Genomic DNA, 8,450 nt, shown 5'->3' with positions numbered 1-8,450 from the left:
GAAGGAGTGTATCAACACTTTGACTCTAGGCCAAGGTCACTGGAATGCAGCTATGGGAGACACTATACATCTCTCTGTATCATAGACACGGCTTGACATATACCTCTCTCTGTATCATAGACACGGCTTGACATATACCTCTCTCTGTATCATAGACACGGCGTGACATATACACCTCTCTGTATCATAGACACGGCTTGACATATACCTCTCTCTGTATCATAGACACGGCGTGACATATACACCTCTCTGTATCATAGACACGGCGTGACATATACCTCTCTCTGTATCATAGACTCGGCGTGACATATACACCTTTCTGTATCATAGACACGGCTTGACATATACCTCTCTCTGTATCACAGACACGGCATGGCATGACCATATGTTCAAAAATATAGGCAAAGCCGTCGCCGAGTCTCTGCAAAAGGGTGCGAGAGAGGATCTTACAGGTATTCCCACCCCCTGAACTAGATTTCTCGATTAGAAATGATATCATTTAAAAGGGTTCTGGACAATTTTAAAGTCTTTTATCACAATAAATGCAAAAAATCTAGCAGTATTCCTTTAAACAGATAAATAATTGAATTCAAGTTTCCAAAGATTACTACATTTTTTAAGAGATATACATGTACGTTTACCTTTCTATGAAACTGAGAGATAGTGAATAGTGCTCTATTATTACATATAGAATGGAATATCAGTATTTATGACCCAATCCTATACGTTGATTAACATGACCCACATTGTACAATGTATAAAATTGTGACAAAATCTTGTCAGCTTACAATCGTTTCATGAGTAACTATTTTAGGAAACGTGTTATAGCTGAATGCATTGAGTAATAATGTTAGGCTTTTAATTCATTTACGACATATAAATCAAAACACTCTGCATCTAAATTTTGACTCCGGTCTGTTCTCAGTTTATGGTATTGGAGTCAGGTCTTCCAGCAATTTGTTGGAATTCAGATTGGAATTATCTGTGCTCCTTTATTAGCCAACCTATTTTTATATTCTTATGAAGCAGAATTCATTCAAAATCTTCTGCAAGAGAACAATCTTGCTTTAGTTTTCAATTTAACATTTCGAAATACGCGTACATGTATCGACGACCTAGCTAAAGGGATGCTTATTCATATATCAGCTTGATACTTAGACTAGTATGTCCCAGTGAAATCAAAATAAAAGACATCAAGAGTCTATCACATCTGCTTAATATTTGTATATTTTACTGACTATAGATGGCTATAATGGCTAATTAACAACTAAACTGACAAATAGGATGACTTCCGTTTTTCCAACGCCAAGCGTTCCCCATCTATGTAGTAGTAATCCACAATCACCTGCATAAAGGTTTTATGTCTCCCAACTGATTCGATACTCAAAAGCATACTCAAAACTACTGACAAATGAGTTGATGCCACAGCGTTTGCAACTATCTCATTCAAAGTTAGCATTTCGCAAATGCTATGGTCCTTATAATGACCTTGTTTGCAAATACAACTTATCGTTGGGTCGTATTTTGACTGACATGCTTCCCAAAAATGTTCAGGACATTATTTTTAAATTATATATGCCATTTTGGACGACGGATTACTCCGTTCCGCTGATCAATACGTAGGGCTCACGGCGGGTGTGACCGGTCGACAGGGCAAGATGCTTAACTCCTCCTAGGCACCTGATATCCCACATCTGGAGTTTCCAGGGGTCCATATTTCTGCCCTATTCACAATTCGTGTCCATAACTGGATTTAAAAATATGATCGCTGTTCGTTATCTTTTTTCATATCAGGTTAATCTATTGGCAAGAGGAATCAGTGTTCTCATAAATAAAGGAGAAAATATTCAGTGGATGTAAATATTTGCCGATAAGAACCATTTTATTTAGAACTGTTTAGTGTAGCATGATATGAAAGATTTTTGGAGGAAAACTTTGATTTTTGAGGAAATCAAATTAGCATAACGTATAAAAACCAAAATATAACTCTTTTTTGACTGAGAAGAAGAGAATGACTTTGTCAAAATTCCAAACAATTAAATGTGACATTTCAATCCAATGTGTCATCAAATATTCAAATAAAACAAAGCCAGGACCCCTCTACCGGCTATATCAAACAGTACAGAAGGCACTAGGCCGGTGTAACCTTGAGAAATCAACTTTATGCCATATTTTGCAGGCCCACGTGTTGCACATAATTAGTATATAAGTAATTTATGTTGTCTATTTCGTACATCGGTGTGTTTGTGTGGCTTTCTTTATGTGACCACGATAGGACAGAAGTAATTTGTCATCTCCTAACAAGGCCTGTCGGCGACTGAAAAAAAAAACAACAAACAAACACAAAGAGCAGTCATCTCAGTTTATATGCCATTTCCTAATTCCATCATTTTCCAAGAAATTTTTATGCCCCGTTATTAAAATTCGGGGTATATAGTTTTTTTCTCTATCCGTCCGTCCGTCTGCCTATTTGTACGCAAAAACTTTAACCTTGCCCATAACTTTTAATTGGTTGGAGCTATGGCTTTCATATTTCACATGTGTATTCCTTGTGACAATACCTTCCTTTGGGTACCAACAAATTTGACCTCTTGACCTTGGAGTTTGATCTACTTTTGCAAAAATTTACCAAACTTTAACCTTGGCTATAACGTTTGAACAGTTGGTGCTGGAGCTTTCATATTTCACAAGTGTATTCGATACGACAAGACCTATCCACGGGTGTAAATATGTTTGACCTTGACCTTAGAGATTGACCACTTTTTAAAAACTTTAACCTTGGCCATAACTTTTGAACAGTAAGTACTAAGGTTTTCAAATTCCACAGGTATATTCCTTGTGACAAGACCTTCCTTTGAATATCAAAAATTTTGACCTTTTGACCTTGACTTTGGAGTTTGACCTACTTTTGAGAAACTTAAGCCTTCGCCATAACTTTTGTACAGTTGGTGCTAGGGCTCCTATATTATTCACTTGACAAAATTGCTAAAGCACCATCAAATGAAATTAATTTCTACCACTTCAAAACTTGCTTAGGAAGTACCTGATTTATAAGTATTTTACAACAGGTTAAAAGTTAGACTTTTGAATTTCAAAAAAAGATAAATGCAATGTTTACTGATGCGTAGCCATTCCATAGAAATGCAGGAAAATAGTTCTCAAAATTTAACAGGTATGGGCGGCGTTTGACCATTAGAGAACTTGGAAGGACAGTTAAATTGGTGACTCCACAGTGTTCCTTTGGAGAGATTATTAAGAATTAAACAATTCAAAAAGTATAACTTCTTTTGGTTAAAAAAAACTAACGAATATAAAAATGTCTTTTAATTGGAGATTAACTCGGCACGTATAATACCCCACATGATTATTGCAAGCTTATAGGAAATAGTACGGTCAACCGCAAGATGGTGGACTGCATGCGGATGGCAAAGTACTCGGTACTTACTAGGCTATATATGTTAGACATGTCGCTTTAGTATCATTTCAGAAAAAGGACCACCACTGATGTTGCAACATCTCTAACCAACATCGGTAACCAACAACTTGATATTAGCCCACAAAAGGTGTGCAATTGGCTTTGAAAAATAGTTTGCGAACAAGAGGGCAAGTGTTGTGTGGACACCAGTAAAGACATCAGCAAAGTCGACTGTGGGTAACACGGCATATAAGATTTCTTAAGTCGATGAGCAAAAGAAACAAGAATTAATAGACAACACACTATACTAAACAACGAGGTAAAGTGCATGGAGAGATACATGTAAGAGACTCTTGCATAATACACTAGCCACAGAAGCTGAGGAAGTAGGAGAGGAAGAAAAAAGACTTCAGCACCCTGTACAAAGTCTTTAGAACCCTGGCTGGGAAGAGACCACCACAGACCAAGCCAGTAAAAAGCGAGGCAGGTAACTCCATCACAAAGGGAGAAGACCAGAGAACGCGTTGGACAGAGCACTTCAGGGAACTCCTAAATCGCACAAAGCCTGAAACAACACCAAACATACCACCAGAAGACTCTGAACAAGCAGTGATCACCGCCCCTCTCACAAGGGCTGAGACCATCAAGCCTCTGAAGAAACTGAGGTGTGGAAAGTCGCAGCTGGGCCTGATGGAATCCCTCCAGAAGCCCTCAAAGCAGATATAAAGACTTCTCCAGATATGATACTACCTCTCTGGTCAGAGGGGATGGTACCAGCCGATTGGAAGAACGTGAAGGAGACCTGGGAAAATGCAAGAACTGGCGTGACATCATAATCCTGTCTATCCCAAGCAAGATCCTGACAAGAATAATGCTGGAAAGACTTAAAGATGCCATGATAGAAGAACGATTTCTTCCAGAACAGGCAGGCTTTAAAAAAGGGCAAGTCCTGTAAAGACCAGATCGCCACTCTTCGTATAATAATTGAACAGTAATTAGAGTGGCAGTCAACGCTGTACCTCAACTTCACGGGCTTTGAGAAGGCCTTAAACTGGCGAAGATCATGTGAAGAGGAAATCAGACATTGTAGACAGAGCTGGGGACAACTGAAAAAAGGCTGCCCAACACAGAGTGCGCTGGCTGGAGGACTGTTGCTGAGGCCCTATGTTTCACCCGGAACCAAAAGGAACCATGATAATGATAACACGGCATATAAAGTCAATTCGGCGGATATTGTATTTACAAATGCAAATGTTGAGAGGTGCGTTTGAAATTTTGTCTAGTGTATATGTCAATAATAAACCAAACTTAAACTACAAATTGTTATAAACAAACTCGGAATCAGTTTCATGATTAAGAAGGACCGACCCTCTAAAGAGAAATAACTTTCCAAGTAAAATATCCTTATATTATTTATAGTTTCTCTATCTTTTTATGAACTATTTTTAGAATGCTTTAATGTATCTGTACCATATACATGTACATGTATTTATTAGTATTTTACTTTTTTTTCATTAAAAAATATTTTTAAGAAAGATAGCTCTTGCTAATGGATGTATTCTTTCTTACAAGCACATATATATACTATAACATTGTGATAATCTGCATGACTTAGAAGCAGTGCTTTATTATGTTTTCCAGTATGAATTTAATAGGTATGACAGTAAAAATTATTTTCATATACACCTCATATTTTTAATTTTATGTTGTGGTTATAAATTACAACTTTTCCTATTCTCTGTGTTACAATTTCTTCAAATCATGGTCTGACATAAATAAATCATTTCTGAAAAAATAAGCAGATTCATACCTTATACTATTTTTCATTTGAATCTGATGCTATAACTCTTGAAGAAAATCAATGTTGGGAAGTTTAAAAAAAAATATAGTGAAATTTAGAGTAGAGAGCCACTTCTCCTAAAGGTCATCGGATACCCAAAATTCACCGAAATTAGGGGTATTTATCAAAGCTTCATATAGTTCATTGTTTTTCAGATTCAAATTATTTATTACATGTTAAAACATGGAAAAGTAGACTAAAGTAGACTAAAATTATATTTAGGTTGGGGGATTATAGACATTTTTCTTATGCTTTTGCATTGAATTTTAGTACATAAATAAACGTATAAATTGGGTTGAATAGAAAAACAAGGCTGGTTTGGTGGAAGAATTTCGTAATAAATACGTGTTTTAACATTATTATTAATAGTCTGTACAAATAAATAAAAATTTGAAAGAATAATGATGACTTAACTTTTCAATCGTCAACTTCCCTTATCACCTGCATATGGGGTGTATATCTCTCAGTTGATTCGATACGCAAGAGCATGATCTACGTATGAACAATTTCTAAAACGAGGTTAGTTATTGAAAACAGGCCCGTAGGAAGCAATTTCAGTTTGGGGGGCACAGCCAAACATTTTTCAGTTGACAGTTGAGGGGGCACTACCAAAAATTTTCTGACAAGGCAAAAAAAAAAAAAAAAATAAAAAAAAAAATAAAAAAAAAAAGTCATCAGGCGTTTTTATTGAGGGGGCACAAGCTTATAGTATCTATGTTTACTATAGTAATCTATATATCGGCAAAATTATGGGGGGGGGGGGCACGTCCCCCCCCCCGTGCTCCCCCCGTTCCTACGGCCATGAAAAAACAAGTTGATGAAACAAGAATATCAACAGTCTCGTTTTAAGTCATCATTTCGTAAGTCCTATGGTCGATCGCGCGATACAATGACTTTGCTAGCAAATACAATATATTTATTAAGTCAAATGCTGACGTTTTTCATACTAATTCTTAGGCCATTATTTACACACTCAATTGTCGACGGATTTTTCCGTTATTTAAGGAATAACTGTCTAATTTTTTGGATTCATGATGTGATCAATCGAGAGGCTTGCGTGATAATTTGCATAAACGCCGAAGGCATTTATGCATAAAATTATCACGCAAGCCAATCTATTGATCATCGCCATGAATCAAAAAAATCTGACAGTTATTCCTTATATTTACATGCTCCTGATTCTGCAAATTCCCGTGCTAATAGCCCCGCTTCTGTCTCTATTTGTCCCGCCCCGCACGTGATTTTTTTAACCGCGCCTATCGATGAACCAGTAGATTTATGTAGAAATAAAGTATTTTTACAATTTGTAATTTTATCTCGGACAAAGACATTGGAAATGTAAATATTTACCGATCATGACAAGGAGCACACGGCGGGTGTGACCGGTCTTCAGGGGATGCTCACTCCTCAATGGCATCTCATCCCACCTCTGATGTTTTGGAGGTCCTTGTTTGCTCTGCTCCCGATTTGTATTGCTTTAATTGACTTCCAGCTTGTTCGTTATCTCCATATTTCATAATACACTTTTCTGAGTTTCCTATGTCCTTAAATGAAGGAGATTCTTGCAGGGTCTAGACACATCCACGAGGCAAAAGCAACATTTTTTTTATTATAAGCTTAAATACTTCTGTATCTCAATATTGTCGGTAGAACAATAATATAACAATTTTGTGTCCTTGATTAACTAAGGTGCTTAATGATAAAAACACATATCTTGATACAAGGACTGTGCATTACATGTAGTGTTTAAGAACAATGCTGGAAGAAACCGATTGACCACCCCCTTCTTTTATTAATTGAGATATAGTAATTGCATGTTAATGGATTTATATTTTTTTTTTGTTGAAAAAAAAAAAAAACGTTGGAATCTAACACCCCCTCCCCTTTTAAGAAATAGAATTTTCAATTATGGACTATTTTCCTTTCTTCTTTTCTTTGCTTATGCGTGCCCCCTTTTTTTAAAACGATGCTACACGCCTTATATATAGATGAAGCGAACAGTGTCAGATTTCCATATATCAAACAAGCACATAGCCTATACAGAGCAGGTGGACAAATTAATTTAATGCATGTACTAATTAATCATCTCTGCACTTTTTACTTCCATGCAGTTGGGGATTGGTTGCAATGTATGCGAGGTGCATAAGGTGAGGTTGAATTATGGGCAGAGTCAGGGTCTATAGTTGAAAAACTTTAATTGCCTGTATTTAAAATGTTCAAATTAATTTGTCAGGTTCTACCTTTACTAATATTATCACACATTGTAAATGCGACCAAAAACACTACGCTCCTGCTCACGTAAAAATTCTAACAGCCATATGAGGTATATCGGAATCAATTAACTGTTTGCAATTGCATGGTTTGCCAAAGCTTTCAACTTATAAAAATATCAGAATGTGTGCCTAGTCTAACAAGCAAATAATTGCTGTCTTAACAACCTGTATATTACATGTAATATATTCATTTACTATTCAGCTTCATATATTACGTAACTCTGGAGCACAGTGGATGAATTGGCGGGAACATAGATCATCAAGTTATGGACTGGGAAGTCGTTACTGTAATATATTTATAAGTCCCCTGGATTCACGCTGTTTGACAATTTCATGTTCCCTACAACACAATTATGTCAAAGCTGCGTCTAATGTCAGTCTAAAGTGACCTGCTGCGGACAAACACGTAAGCAATATACATGTATATATATGAGAAATAGCTGTAGAGTTTGACCGTGCTCATCTGACTGGTCTTTAAAAAGTTGCATACTATCAGGGATCAGTTAATGTAAATGCGAGAGAGCATACAGGATCTCAACAACACGTCATATACACGTGCTAAACTAAGCTTTTTCTCTTAATTGAAATCAGTTTTTCTTTTTAAAAAGTTTAAAGATTTCGACTTTCCGAGAGATTTTAATTTTTTACAATTTTTTTCTTTGTAGTAAAAAAAGAAACTGTCCAAACATGGTTGAAAACTTAATCAGAATTTGATTGCACATTCCACTACATGTATTTGCAGACACTAGCTTCGTAACGATAGCTTTAACCCATAAAGTTCGTTTGTCCTCAATCATCGTCCATCGAACATTTGGCTTTAACATTTCACGTGACAATTTTACAAAGGGACTAACTAAAGTCGTTTATCCCGGACAGAAGTATCGCTCTTACCAGAAGGTCAACTATACTTCAATTTCATTAT

Source organism: Saccostrea echinata, unplaced genomic scaffold (genome assembly GCF_033153115.1).
Source record: "Saccostrea echinata isolate AGI-Se365-2 ecotype Australia unplaced genomic scaffold, CSIRO_AGI_Sech_v1 ptg000028l, whole genome shotgun sequence".
Classification (NCBI taxonomy): domain Eukaryota; kingdom Metazoa; phylum Mollusca; class Bivalvia; order Ostreida; family Ostreidae; genus Saccostrea; species Saccostrea echinata.
Note: the sequence above shows the minus strand (reverse complement) of the source record.